At 37.9% G+C, this 13,270-nt stretch overlaps 1 protein-coding gene across 1 annotated transcript in view; it reads right to left on the bottom strand.

The window, feature by feature from the left end:
- LOC145985017 (uncharacterized) overlaps nt 1-10,951 on the bottom strand; it is a 40,258-nt gene extending 29,307 nt beyond the window's left edge. Inside the window, exon 1 of the mRNA XM_083118515.1 lies at nt 10,863-10,951. The gene's annotated coding sequence lies outside the window, so the exon portion shown is untranslated. The remainder of the gene's footprint in view (nt 1-10,862) is intronic.
- Nucleotides 10,952-13,270: the final 2,319 nt, after the last annotated feature.

Raw genomic sequence — 13,270 nt, forward strand, 5'->3', positions numbered from 1 at the left:
TCATTTAAAAAGGTAGTGGTTGCTGCTACAACTGTTTGTTGGGTAGGTTTGGTTCTCTTAGCACAGGTTAAAAGAAGAATTTTTGGACGTTAGAGAAAGAAAATAAAGAAAAATAGTTGTAGCAGCAATACCGACCATTTAAAAAAGTGGTGGAATTCTTGTATATTTTAACAAAAGATTCTTTAAAACTTGAATTTCAATTTCTAAGGTTATTTAAGTACATTTTCCAAAGCGTATTCCGCTATCAGACGGTAAAGTGAAGCTTGGTAGACGACTTCAATAATGTTCCATGTAATTTCTCTGTTTTCGTTGTTGAGAAAATGCATTGGAAAGGCAGCTATGCGCACATTCCAATTAGTCTCGCATATTGAAGGTGGTGGCCATACTACTTGCGTCCATTCTTAGAAATTTTGGTACAATTCAATTCTTACAAAATTATTGTAAAAAGTCATTCTTCTTCGCGAATATCTTTAATAGGGGCATCGATACTGAGAAATGATGAACAATTATGCTGTGAGATCGCATAGATTGGAGTGAACGTTAATTTTATCCCGTGGGTTCAGTTCATGCAAGGCCCCAAAATGTATTTTCTCCTCTTGCATTTTTGGTTATGGATAATAAACATTTTCGAGCAAGGCCTCATCTCCAGGAAAGTATCAACTCGGGTAACTTGTTGGGTGAGATGAGTCAAGGCAAATGGATAATAAACCTTTTCTTGCTCCCACAAAAATAGGCAATAGTTAGGCTGGAGAGTTCAATGAACAAACCGATCTCTAACTACGCACTGGTACCTCTTGCATTTTCGTACGTCTAATCAACATATTAAATTTATTTATTTATTACTCAGAGTTTCAGATATAGTCTTACTTGGCCATTTTACACTGAAACAACATAAAGTAGAAACAAAAGATGAAAACAATAACAAGATGGGATAGATTTACATGTTCTTGGTCAGTAATGTACAAAAATTACTTTCTGGTAGGAAAATATCTACATCCAGGGGAAGTTTGTTGTAGATTTTTGGCAGCCTGTAAAACAAGGAGCGTTGTAGAAGGGTGGTTGGGTGTAAAGGTAACACCAAAGTGTGTCGTATGATACGCAGGGTAACCACACGTCCCGTTTCAGAGGCGTGTCCCGGTCGTCCCGTCAATATTATTTAAAAGCAACATTTGTCCCTTTTTATAGAAATCTAGGAGTTATCTTGAAAACCAAGTCTAACGTCAACGTTGATGGAATTTGGTCTGCGTTTCAAGCACTTCATGACAATGAAAATATTCCATTATCGTGGAGAACTTTCGAGCAGACAGCAGTTTACTGTTTTAAGTTAGCTCGCGTCGCGGGTTGTATTTTTTGTGTGTGTTCCCTTATTTGCATAGCAGTGAATAAGCATGGCCATAAAGCACACACATGTAGTTTCAATACTGACCTGCAACAAGAATTTAAATTTCTGTGTTGACACAAACTCGAAAGACAAATCGTTCTGTGTCAGATTTCTGGGGAGTTTTCTAAATGGTTGGTGAAGAATATAGCTGTTCTGATGAATACTTCTGGCATTCCTCAACTTCATCGTAGGACTAGCATCAAAGGTTGATCAGAAGGGAGCAGAAACACTATATAAGTCACATCGAGATTATAATAATTAATATCTTTTGAAAACTGGAGATAATATTTCATTTATTGTTTATAATGTATCATTTATGTGATCCATACTTTAATAAAATTTATTAAATTATTAATTGTAAAATAATTGTTATTTATGCTAATAATGTTTATTATTAACGTATTATTATTTAATAATAATACGTTAATAATAACAATTATTTTATAATTAGGCCTAACCGACTTTGCAAGAAAAAGGGGGGAGGTAACCTCGCATTCTTTTGATGTCCCGTTTTGGAGTCAAAATATCATGGTCCCACTAACGATGAATCGATTGCTGCGTTTTTTGCACCTTCCTGCATCTTTCTCGGTGATGCACAAACATTTGTTTTCAGCTACAGACTTTGTGTATTTCTTTGTTTCAGATGATGCATTTGCTTTGCTGTGTGTAGGGTGACTGGACGCTCTGGTTTTCACTGTACCGAAAGAGATCTTCGGGATGCTTAATTGTCCCGGTTTTTAATCCAGAAGCGAAATCACTAATATTTTCTGACTAATGTGATTTTACTTCATTTCCCTCATAAATAAACCCACTGACAACGACAAGGTTTAACGAGAAACTCATGTAGGAAAATAAAATATATAGTGCTGCACCTAGAAATATTCTAAGCAGAAACCCCACATGGGGACATGTGAAGGCCGCACCCTTCCGAATCGCATACAATTGCATAGAATGAGGTTGCTCATGGCATCCGGCCGACTGACCACAGAGGCTCGGCGATATCTTCCTGAGATATTATATGACTACCGTTACGGAGCCTTTGCTTAGTCACAAGCGGAAAAATTAGCAGATGTAGATATGGATACCATGGCAAGATAGGCACACATAGCGGCCAGTGGGTTCATGTTTGTTCGCATAGAGATTAAAAGCAATATCGCTGGGTTTAATTGTGCAGCAACACCGCATGTTGACCTAATACCTTTATTTTGTTGGTGATTCTTTCTTATTGCCAATAACTAACTGTAGCTATATGGCAAGTTTTCATGGCGTTTTTTAACTTTCTTGCCCCCTTTTCCCTGAATTTTGGTACTGGTTTGTCTTTCCTTCAAGTGTTTCTTGGACTCTAAAATATTTTGTTGACCCATTTGATTTTTCCAGTAGCAGTTTCCTCTTTTACCGACTTTTGACTGCCTATTTCACTGTTCCAGTTTATTTCGTCTCCCTGTTTCCTATCATGGAGTACCTGTCTTTTCAATACATATTTCCTCTCATTTTGTAGCTTATAAGTCTATTAGACTCTCTTTTCTTCTCTATTGATGCACTCTCCTTAAGTTACTGTTTCTTCTATTTTGCTAACTGTTCAACTGTTTGGTGACTAATTTCTCAATCGCCTTTTCGTCTCCTCAAGCAACTATTTATTTACTTGCTTTTCCTTGCCGATGTTTTAGTAACTATTTTCTATCCTTAATGCCTTGTTAACGGGTTTCTTTCCATTTAAGTATTTTTTTGGTCCTAAACCTATTCAGTGTACTTTCGTCCATCCATGGCTTATAATCCAAATATTCACTTACATTGTAATAGCAATAATAACGTGAATTTTGAAGTTGAGATCCCTCGGTATTTTGGCTTGATGGCTAGGAATTGATGCTATAGAATCTATGCCGCATGGGCTTCTAAAGTAATGTGAATACTCAGGTAGCAGTTCGTTGTGGATTGGTTGAATTGCGCCGTGTGCAACAGCGGGGCCTGACAGCCGCAGGAGTCTTGCGCTGGACAAGGTCAAGAACGTAACGGTCTTCACGCTCGAACAAAAAGCAGCGCATCAGATAGCCGTTAATGACGCTCCTGCCCCAGGACCTCCTTCGGCTGATTTAACGATTACCGCGAACTGGCACACAGCGCGTTGATGGACCGAATTAGAAGCAATTATATGGCGATTGGTGGACCGTACTTCACTTAAACGTCCACGTGGTAACCTTTGTAGTCCCTTTGGCCAATGTATTAACGCTTCCGATGTCAGTTTATAGAAGTTGATCCTGGGACTTGTGAGGTTTCAACTCTGCAAACTTCGAATACCATATTCAGCCATGGATTTTTTCGACTCAGGACCACTAGATCGAAAATCACGCAGAATGATAAAGCAAGAAGTAGAAGGAAACGGGAGAAAGGTAGAAATAAATAGAAAGAGAAAGAAAAGTAAAAAAGGAAGGGAAGAGAAAGAAATAAACAAAGAATAGCAGAGAAAGAAAGTAAGAGAGGAAGTTAAAGAATGTAAGGAGAGAGGGGAAAAGAGAAAATAAAATTAAGAGGGAGAGAAAGGAGGTAAGAAAGAGAGGGTGAGATAGATAGAAAAGTAAAAAGAGAAAGGGAAGGGAAATAAACAGTAACAAATGCGAGGGAGAGGAAGAAATAGAGGAAGGGGTAAGAAAAAGGAAGAGAGAAAGAGAAAGTGAGGGAGAGAAAATAAGATTGAAGAGGGAACATAAGATGAAAGAATGGGAAAGAAAGAGAGGTAGCGAATCAGAGGAAGGAATAAATAAAGGCAGTTAACGAGAAGAAAAGTGAAATGGAGGGAAAAATAATACGAGAAAGATATACACACAGAGAGGAATGAAACATTAATACCTAAGACAGCGAAACAGAGTTCACTTGAAAATATTTTGTCCGCTCAAATTAAATTTTCTGCCCATATCGGAAATATGGATCACGATGTGTTACATTTACTGAGTTTTCTCCCCCGTTAACAGTAGCTCAACTTCAAAATATACACTGAACAAAAATTGTAGAGCATAACAGTTTCTACAAATAGGCCAATTGTCCAGTATTACTTTTAATAAGGCGAATAGTTTTTGATATCTCGGCCGCTCGTTGACTGAGCACGTTAAGTGGTTGACTTTCAAACTCGCGATCGAAATTCCTGGGTTCGAGTTCCGGCCTGGGCGCGGGTGTTGTGGTTGTTCTTTCATCAATTTAATTTAATCATTCCTCATCCTGATCGTCACGAATAGCCAAAAGTAAAAGAAATGCGACGCGAACTCGCTACCGACGGTCCCAGATTCAAGTCCTGGCGTCGGCATGTGTATTCTTTGTAAATTCCTTTTCATCTAATCAGCATTCATCATTGTAACCGCGATTAGCATAAAGAGACGCAAAATAAAATTTCAAAATACTTTACCTCGTCCTTACTCTGTAGAGCACTATCTACAAAATGAATGTTTTAGCCAGAAGTGATAAAGACTATTTTGTTTTCTTACACAAAGAGCAAGTTTGTGGTTGACATATCAAAGAACCATCGGCTTGGCAATTTGCATTTAGGCGAAATTTCCATACATTTTACATTAAAATTTACTGAAGTCGCATAAAATCTTGATCTGATAGATGATATCTGTCTCACTCCCAATTGTGGTCTCGGTACACATCTCTCGATGGCAGTTCTGGCTCTCATCAGAACCTCGCCAGAACACAATGGCCCTTTTTGGGACCCTCTTGGTATCACGCGACAGTAAGTCAGCAAACTGCAAGTAGAATCTGGTTTTCAGATAAAGATGTAAAATTTTCACACCGCCTTCTTCCATTATCATATTTTCATGTCGTCTTCTCCAATTTTATTTCCGCTGCCATTATACCCATCAATCACCTCTTCAAGCACCTGCATTTGTCCTGAAAATGACTGTTCATTTTGTTTTATTCGCGAGGCAAAATTAACAACGAAATGACCTTCCCGGCAGTTAATTCTGACTTGAGGAGCCTGCCGCCGACGGGGCATCATCATCTGACCCGTTTTTTCTTTCTTCCCGGAACAAGAAACAAGAGACTGAAGTTGCCGACCTAAATCGTATGCCGTGACGGATAATGATGTCCATTTGCAAGTCATGTTAACGAGTTCTTCGAATCAAGCTACATTGTAGAATGCAATTCAGTATTTTGTTCACAGTACGATGTTGTTTTCTATGAATTACATTTTCTGGAAAGTTGAATGTTTTGTAAAGCCAGATAATAAAATAAAAAAATAATTATATTCATTTGTTTTCTTTAAAGAGACAGTTCATCTCCCCTTCTAGCATTACACCATTGGAACTGTATTATTGCAGCCTAACGAAGCTCTGGTTCCTGGGACCTCAGTCAGGATAATCATCAGTGGTTTATCTTGTATTGTGTGTTGTGGCGGGTGGGGTGCGCTGTAAAAAGCTGACTGGAGAAACGACGGTGACTACCATATGGCCGTCTTCCAAGTATTAACTGCAATTTACAACCTACAACCTAATCTACATTTTCCCCACAAATGAAAATATTAAAGAGAAATAAAACGCAGACTTAATTCATGAAATGCGTGTTACTTTTCATAAACTTTTATCTTCTCGCATAATATCTATGAAACTAAGAGTTTAAATATACAAAACAGTAATTTTGCCTGTAGTATTATATGGATGTAAAACTTGGTCCATTACATTAAAAGAGGAATATAAATTAAGAGTATTCGAAAATAAAATCCTTAGAAAATTATTTGGGCCTAAAGGGGATGTGGAGACAGGTGAGTAGAGAAGTTTAGAACTACATATTTGTATTCATGTCCAGATATTATTAGAATGATTAAATCAAGAAGACTTAGGTAGGCAGGCCATGTGGCACGAATGGGAGAGGAAAGAGGAGTTTACAGGATTCTTGTTGGGAGGCCTGATGGTAAGAGACCAGTAGGAAGGCCAAGACGAAGATGGAGGGATAACGTTGAGATGGACCTAATGGAAATCGGTAAGGATGGAAAATAGTGAATTGATCTTGACCAGGATAGGGACAGATGGAAGGCTTGTGTTGCTGCAGTCATAAGCCTTCGGGTTTGAGAAGGCTAGAGAGTTAGTTTAACCTATCTATATTTATATACTACGAAATATTCAAACTTAAATTTGAATGGCGCAATTATATATGTAATACAGGCATTATACATAAATATACATGTTTCAGTGTGTGTTTATGTTTAATATTCCAAGCGATTATCGGCGTCATCTTTGCCTCTCATTCTAGCCACAGCAGAGAGAGGTGATTACATGAATTCGCGTGTGCTTACGAAGAAAATTGTTGCCTTCTCGTTTTTCTAAATTAACATGCAGATTGTTAAATTTTAACGGTAGAATAGTGTGAATTTTACGGTAATTTCTAACAGGGTGAAACTACCTTTTATTATGATCGCGGAAATAGTAGTTGACAAGTGTGTGTGTGTGTGTGGTAAGAAGTTCATCTCCATAAGATTGTAAACAAAATACAGTGGAACGTCTCTATAACAGACACCAATAACCTTTACTCAGGCCTGTTTAACCTGCTAGAGCACTCTCGTATACATGTGTGGACTGCAGAACGAGCAGCAATAATGTAGCTTTGCAACAGGGACGGAGATATGAAGGTGTAAGTAAAGCAGGACTTTTCGTTCATACAGCGTGCAGGCGTGAAGCTCGCTCGCACTGCACGGGGAGGCGCTCCACAATTGTAAGCGATATGCTCAAGCTTGCCTTAGTTGTATTTTAATTAAACTTAATCGTTTCAAAATCAAAACCGTGCTTTTACCCACGTGCTTTTTGTCTTGTATACTCATCGTGTATCATGCTAACCTGAATAAATTACGCGAAATGCTTTCGTGAACTGTCTGCTGCTATAAAAGGTTATAAAGAGTTTTTTGGAAGCATGAAATATTGCTGAAGGAAACAGGTTACTGACAGCGTGCCTCAGAAACTCCTATGTAGTGGCAAGAACATTTCAAGGAAGTAATGTGAATAAGTATTGTGTGTTGCCTACGCGCTAGGGGTAAGAAGCAGATTTTCTGAATAAGAGAGGACAGTGACTTGCAAAATCCGTTATCACTGCACGGAAACCCGTTGTTAATCAACACATTTTTATAGCATCCTAGTTTATCTGCACGAAATGCGAGTCCTTTTTTTTTATACTTCACGATTCTTCGTTAAGCTCAAACACTTTTCTCCTGCGGCAATAAAAGAAGCGCACACATTGAGAGCCCGATTATCATAATGTTGCGTATGTCATTATGGAAATATCTGCTTGTGTGGTTAACTTTCTCTAAATGCGAGCAACTTTGCAAGAAACGGCTCGTAACGTGGGGGATGACACCTAACGGACTTTGTGCTTCTTCAGCGTCATCCACTCAAGCAAAGCATGTTCCCATCACCTTCACCGTTACGAATTCGCCATTTTCATTACAAACTTGCTCCACGTCCGATTTCTTGCTCTGTTGTCGCTAAGAGTCAACTTCGTGCTCGGAATACCTTTCAGATGCTTAAGCATCAAGTTTTTGTGAGGTTGCTGCCACATTCGCGTTAGTTGAGCCGAAAATGGCGGAGAGTGACTTGAAGTTCATATTTGTTTTGGAGTGTAAGGGTTTTGACCAAGGTGGGTTGATTTAAATCAAGATTTCAATCAGGTGATTTAAAAAAAATCACTGATATAAATCACTTTAAATAAACAATTTATAGAATAATGTACATAAGGCTTTTGTAGATATCAGAAACACTTTTAGTGAAAGTACATTTATCTCGTAATCATTTAATGGTGATTATTAGGTTCTAAGATAGGAAAACAAAGGAAATTAAATATATGTACTGATCGTGTGAAGCTCATACGAAAGGAAATGTAAACACAGGAATTCTCTTGATTTAAAATTCGATAATTTTTATAGGCAAAAATAGAAAACATTTTTGTAGAAAAATATACAAAATGCTAATCATGTTAAACCATAAATAGTGTCATTATCATTAAACTGTAAATAAACATGGTAGCTGGTATTTTTTCAAACTATCATCAATAGAATCTCCAAAATTCAGCTACAAAGGGTATAAAAATATCTAAGAAAATATTTTAAGTTACAATTATGGAGTACATCCAAAATGTTTTATTCTCACTGGAAGAAAAGTTACTGAAATTATTATAGTTGCATTAGCACATTCAACAAACATTTCCACAATAGGTACAGTATCAGAAACAGAAAAAATTATGTTTACGTATTTTTTCTCATTTGCTTTAAGCAAACTGTTCAAATATTTTACAGGGCCGTTTATTAGATAGAGCCTTTCTGTAAAAAACATATATCTATATGTATGGTGCCAAAAACCATACAAGCAATTTAAGCGTGTTTTTTTAAAAGCAATCGATTTAAATAAAAAATTCGATTTAAATTTAAAAATCAACAAAACTGATTTTTGAAATAAAAATCATGATCCTTATCCATCCTGGTTTTGGCGGTGTTACAATTGTCAAAAATGTATATGTGTGTGTGTGTGTGTGTGTGTGTGTGTGTGTGCGGATGTGTGTATGTGCAAAAGTCTCTCTATATTTGTTTTAAGGTTGCGGTGGACCTTTGGTCGACGCCAGCCAAGCCGTTTTCGAAAAACCGTTATGGTATTCAAAATTTTCGAAAATTGCATCTGCTTAGAAAGTTAAATAAAAATAGGCGAAAGAGACAAGAAAGAATTCCCGACAAAAAAAAGTTGAATGGAATTTTAACCAGTCATGAATAGTGACAGAGAGGAAGGCATTTGACGGGATGTGCGTACATCCAAGGAGAAACCAACCGCTCCAGGATGGAAGATGAGCTGCATTCCTGCTCTCTTTCCACAAGGTTATCTGTCAAAATATGCAGTTCGTTGACAGAGGAGGGAGTGCCCGTAAGGCTCCAGACTTAATTGGAGAGTGTGGGGTTTCATTCCCAAGGTGACATTCTCGTGTCAGCTGAACCTCATATCAAGCGAGTACCTGACAAGCATCATCTGCATCTAAGGTCAAGATCGAGAATGGGCAGCGTCGAACCTCAACAATGCACCTTCATGTCAACACATCTACTCAAACTGTCCATGTGTTTATTCAAAAATTTGCACATGGAATCCTACAATGTACTGAAATCTAGGTTTCAGATCGTAATGTGTATTTGAGCATACAAGAGAATATTTAATATTTTATTGTGACAATTAATCATATCAATAGCTCGCTGTGTGTGTGTGTGTGTGTGTGTTTATAAATGTATGTGAAATTAAGGACCATAAATTATTTTTAATACAATAAATTCTATACTTGTTCATATTATTCACATGAACATTACAAGGCAAACAAACGCAAGTATATCGCACTACTGTGCATTTTCGTATATCGATAAATATGCTTTATGGTTTCTTTGTGTATAAGGCCCAAATAAGTGGAGATCTTTCTCTTCTCTGCTTATCATCTCACATTAATTCGTGTTTTTATTTTGTTGCCACATCGAAATCCCATTAGTTTAAGATTACAATACGTTCAATATAGTATATATTCTTCGTTGTATAGTATATATTAATTCCACGTGATAATTGTGCACATTCTGTGAATAACAGGAACATAAACAACCTTACTGACAGGGAGCAATAAGAACTGTGAAAACAGTTTTCATAAATGAAGTAAATGTCTGCCATATTTTCTGCCCAATGTCAAGAAATATAATTTACTAAAAATTAAATATTTGAGAGAACCTTTTCGGTAACAGTCAACGCGCATTACTTGTAATATTTACAAGAAAATGAATTGGCAAAGGTAGTTTTTAATAATCAATAAATTTATAGTCTGTAGAAAAAATTAAAAAGACAAGCGAGAGATAGGCAGTTGAAAGTTTTCTAAACAAATATCGAAAAGAAAAAGTCGTCTCCTATTATTTTGAACGAAACAAATAATAGCAAGAAAGGTGATTTACATAAATATAAAAACAAATGTTCGGCAAAAGAGAATATATGTTCCAAATGTACGACTTAAAAAAATTAAGATTCAATTTGTATACAATGCTGATAATACTGAACATGAAAAATATTGTAGGTGAAAAGAAATGTAGTTTTGTAAAAGATTAAGGAACTTGTCAAGTGAAAATTACATAGAAAAATATTGTTTTTCCAACTATTGAGAATGTGTTCTGAAAACGTTTCGAGGGGAACCCAATATATGCACATTTTTTTCCTTTTCTACAAATTACATTTAAGTTTGTATACAAATTTTAAGGGAGTTATGTCAGAATCTCTGCTTGTAATAATGAGGCAGAAATTGATTTGCCAAAGTTCAAGAAAATCCTAAATTTAATGCATTTTGTTGTTGTTGTTGAACATTGGTGTACATTACCTCAGACGTGATTTATTACCATATCAGGATGATATTAATATAAATACTTTATTACTGTTAACGTGTGTTCTTTCTCTGTGTGTGTGCCACTAATAAATTTGTGTGAGGAGAAGTGTTGAGGAGTCCTTACCTTGTAGCTATTGTGAGTCGGCGAACAGAAGCACTAACCACGAACACGTCTTGCCGGTGCGGAGCGACGAGAAGCACTGAGGTTCTGAAGCTCGGGGTCGCTCGCCTGATGCTTTGAGCACCGCTGACCACCATCGGGCCATGACGTCGCCCGCAAGTCACCATGGGAACCGTGGTTCCGGCCGAAGGCACGGGAAGGTTGGGTCAATGCTGGTGACTTTCTCTCAAGTGACTTTGTGACAAGATTTTCTTTTTCTTTATTTTCCCGTGTCTTATGTCCAAACGCTTTGCTCCCGCTTGACAAAGCTGCCACGAGGGAGGTGCTCGGTTCTGTTCAAGGGCAGGGCATATCTTGGCGCAACTGTTCTGTTCTACAGCCCAGATTTCTCCAGGATGCTACTGCGGGTTCGAATCCCGTTGGAGCGAGATCTCAGCAGTCCATATGTTACCTTTAATATATGAATCCATCCAGACCTGATTAGCCTTGATATAAAGAACGCTTACACTCATTGATTACTTGATTACGAACACTGCCTACACTCGCATCTTCGATGATGTAGTGGTAACGTCGTCGCCTTGTAATAAAGGGTCCTGGGTTCGATTCCACGTAAAGGTACATAGTGGTTCGGATCCCAATGTAAACTGTAGGCCCAGTCCCGATTAGCCTATCTGTGCATAAAGTAGACTTAAAGCAAAAACTCAAACTACCTACACTCGGCGCCACCCAACGAGGCGGCTGGCAGAATTTGCGCTGTTGCCATATCGCTTCAGGTGCAGTTGCATGGATATAGAGTTTCGTTCGGACGGGTCAACAGTGGATAAAATATATCCCAAGTAAACTCTGCTATGATTCCCCCTCCCCCTATCTGTCTTCCCATCTTCTTCTATTTCAGACCTTTCTTTGTTCATATCCTTCATTGTTTATATCCTTCATTATCTAGTCCCTTCTCCATATTTTTCTTCCTCTGTTTCTGCATATGCTTCTAGCACTCTTCGTCTCCTCATTTCTGCCCCACACTCACTCAGTCTCTCTCTCTCTCTCTCTCTCTCTCTCTCTCTGCCGGCCCCCGTGGCGGAGTGGTTAGTTACCACATTGCGCTGCGAAGCCAGGGGTCGTGGGTTCGAATCCCGGCATGGATTCTACTTGTTTCTTAAAATTCCTCATGTAGGTTATTTGGATCAATACCTTGCGGTAACACTGAAGGAAATGTGGTATGACCGAGATAGAGAATGCGTATGACCCTACCTTCACACATCGGTGCGTGGCATTGTGCAAGCAAGATCCTCAATTTCCGCTGCCATGCAATTATCGTAAAACAAGAACCCTCACCGTTTTAGAGTATTAGCGGCTATTACATAAATACCTATAGAGTAATGTAATTTTAATGATTGACGTTCTACTAGTTTAGTATTTACAGTGGACCCAACTGAAATTTATATATATGCATGAGTCCTCCCCGATGGCTTAGTGGTAATGTCGTCGCCTTGTAAACAAGGGGTCCCGGGTTCGATACCCGGTGGAGGCCTATAATGGTTCCGATCCCACGTTAAGCTGTAGGTCCAGTCCCGATTAGCCTTTCTGTGAATAAAGTGGACTTACAACAACAATTCAATCTTTATGCATGATACAAATTCTGAAATTTAAATTTGCAAGTTTTTATTGTAATGTATCTTAATTCTATACTGTAGATTTGTAGCATTATATTACATGTAACATAATCGTGAATGTGTATGTATGTGTTTAACATTCCAGACGGTTTCCGGCACCATGTTTAATTCTCATTCTAGACTCAGAGAAAAGTAATGACATTAATGTGCATGAACTCACGAAAAAACGGTTGCGTCCCGTTTTTATAAATTAACGGACATTGCTGTTAAATTTGAACGGTAGAATATTGTAACGGTAACTTCTAACGTAGTTATCTGTATCTAGATCGAATAGAGCCTTCTCAATTGAAGATTCATTAGACACATTTCTGATTTCTCATTTCCATCTGCACCACTGTCATTTCTTCAAGGGGAGAATTAACCGCAAGGAATTCTAGGAACCACGCTACGTTCACTTAACGATGAGTCGCTTCACAGTTTAACGACAAAAGTATAGTTTCCTGCCGTAAAGCGCCAAGAAAGCTGCAATTTCCTTGCTTCTACGCTAGTTGCGCAACTTTCTGCAAGGATAGGTAATGGACCCTCTTTTCACACCCTTCAGGGGTCGTCAGCTTTTCTTTGTTTAAACCGTGTTCATATGCTTCAATGTGTATATGATATAAGATTTTCAAAAAATATATTCTATTTACACCCAAAAGCAATTTTCTGTCACTCTAAAAAAATTAAAGCATTTGATTACTTCTACATTCAATGAATTTGATTACGATTGGAAAAATCATTGAACTTGTTTACTCCTGGGAA

Source organism: Lepisma saccharinum, chromosome 3 (assembly GCF_977018435.1).
Source record: "Lepisma saccharinum chromosome 3, izLepSacc3.1, whole genome shotgun sequence".
NCBI lineage: Eukaryota > Metazoa > Arthropoda > Insecta > Zygentoma > Lepismatidae > Lepisma > Lepisma saccharinum.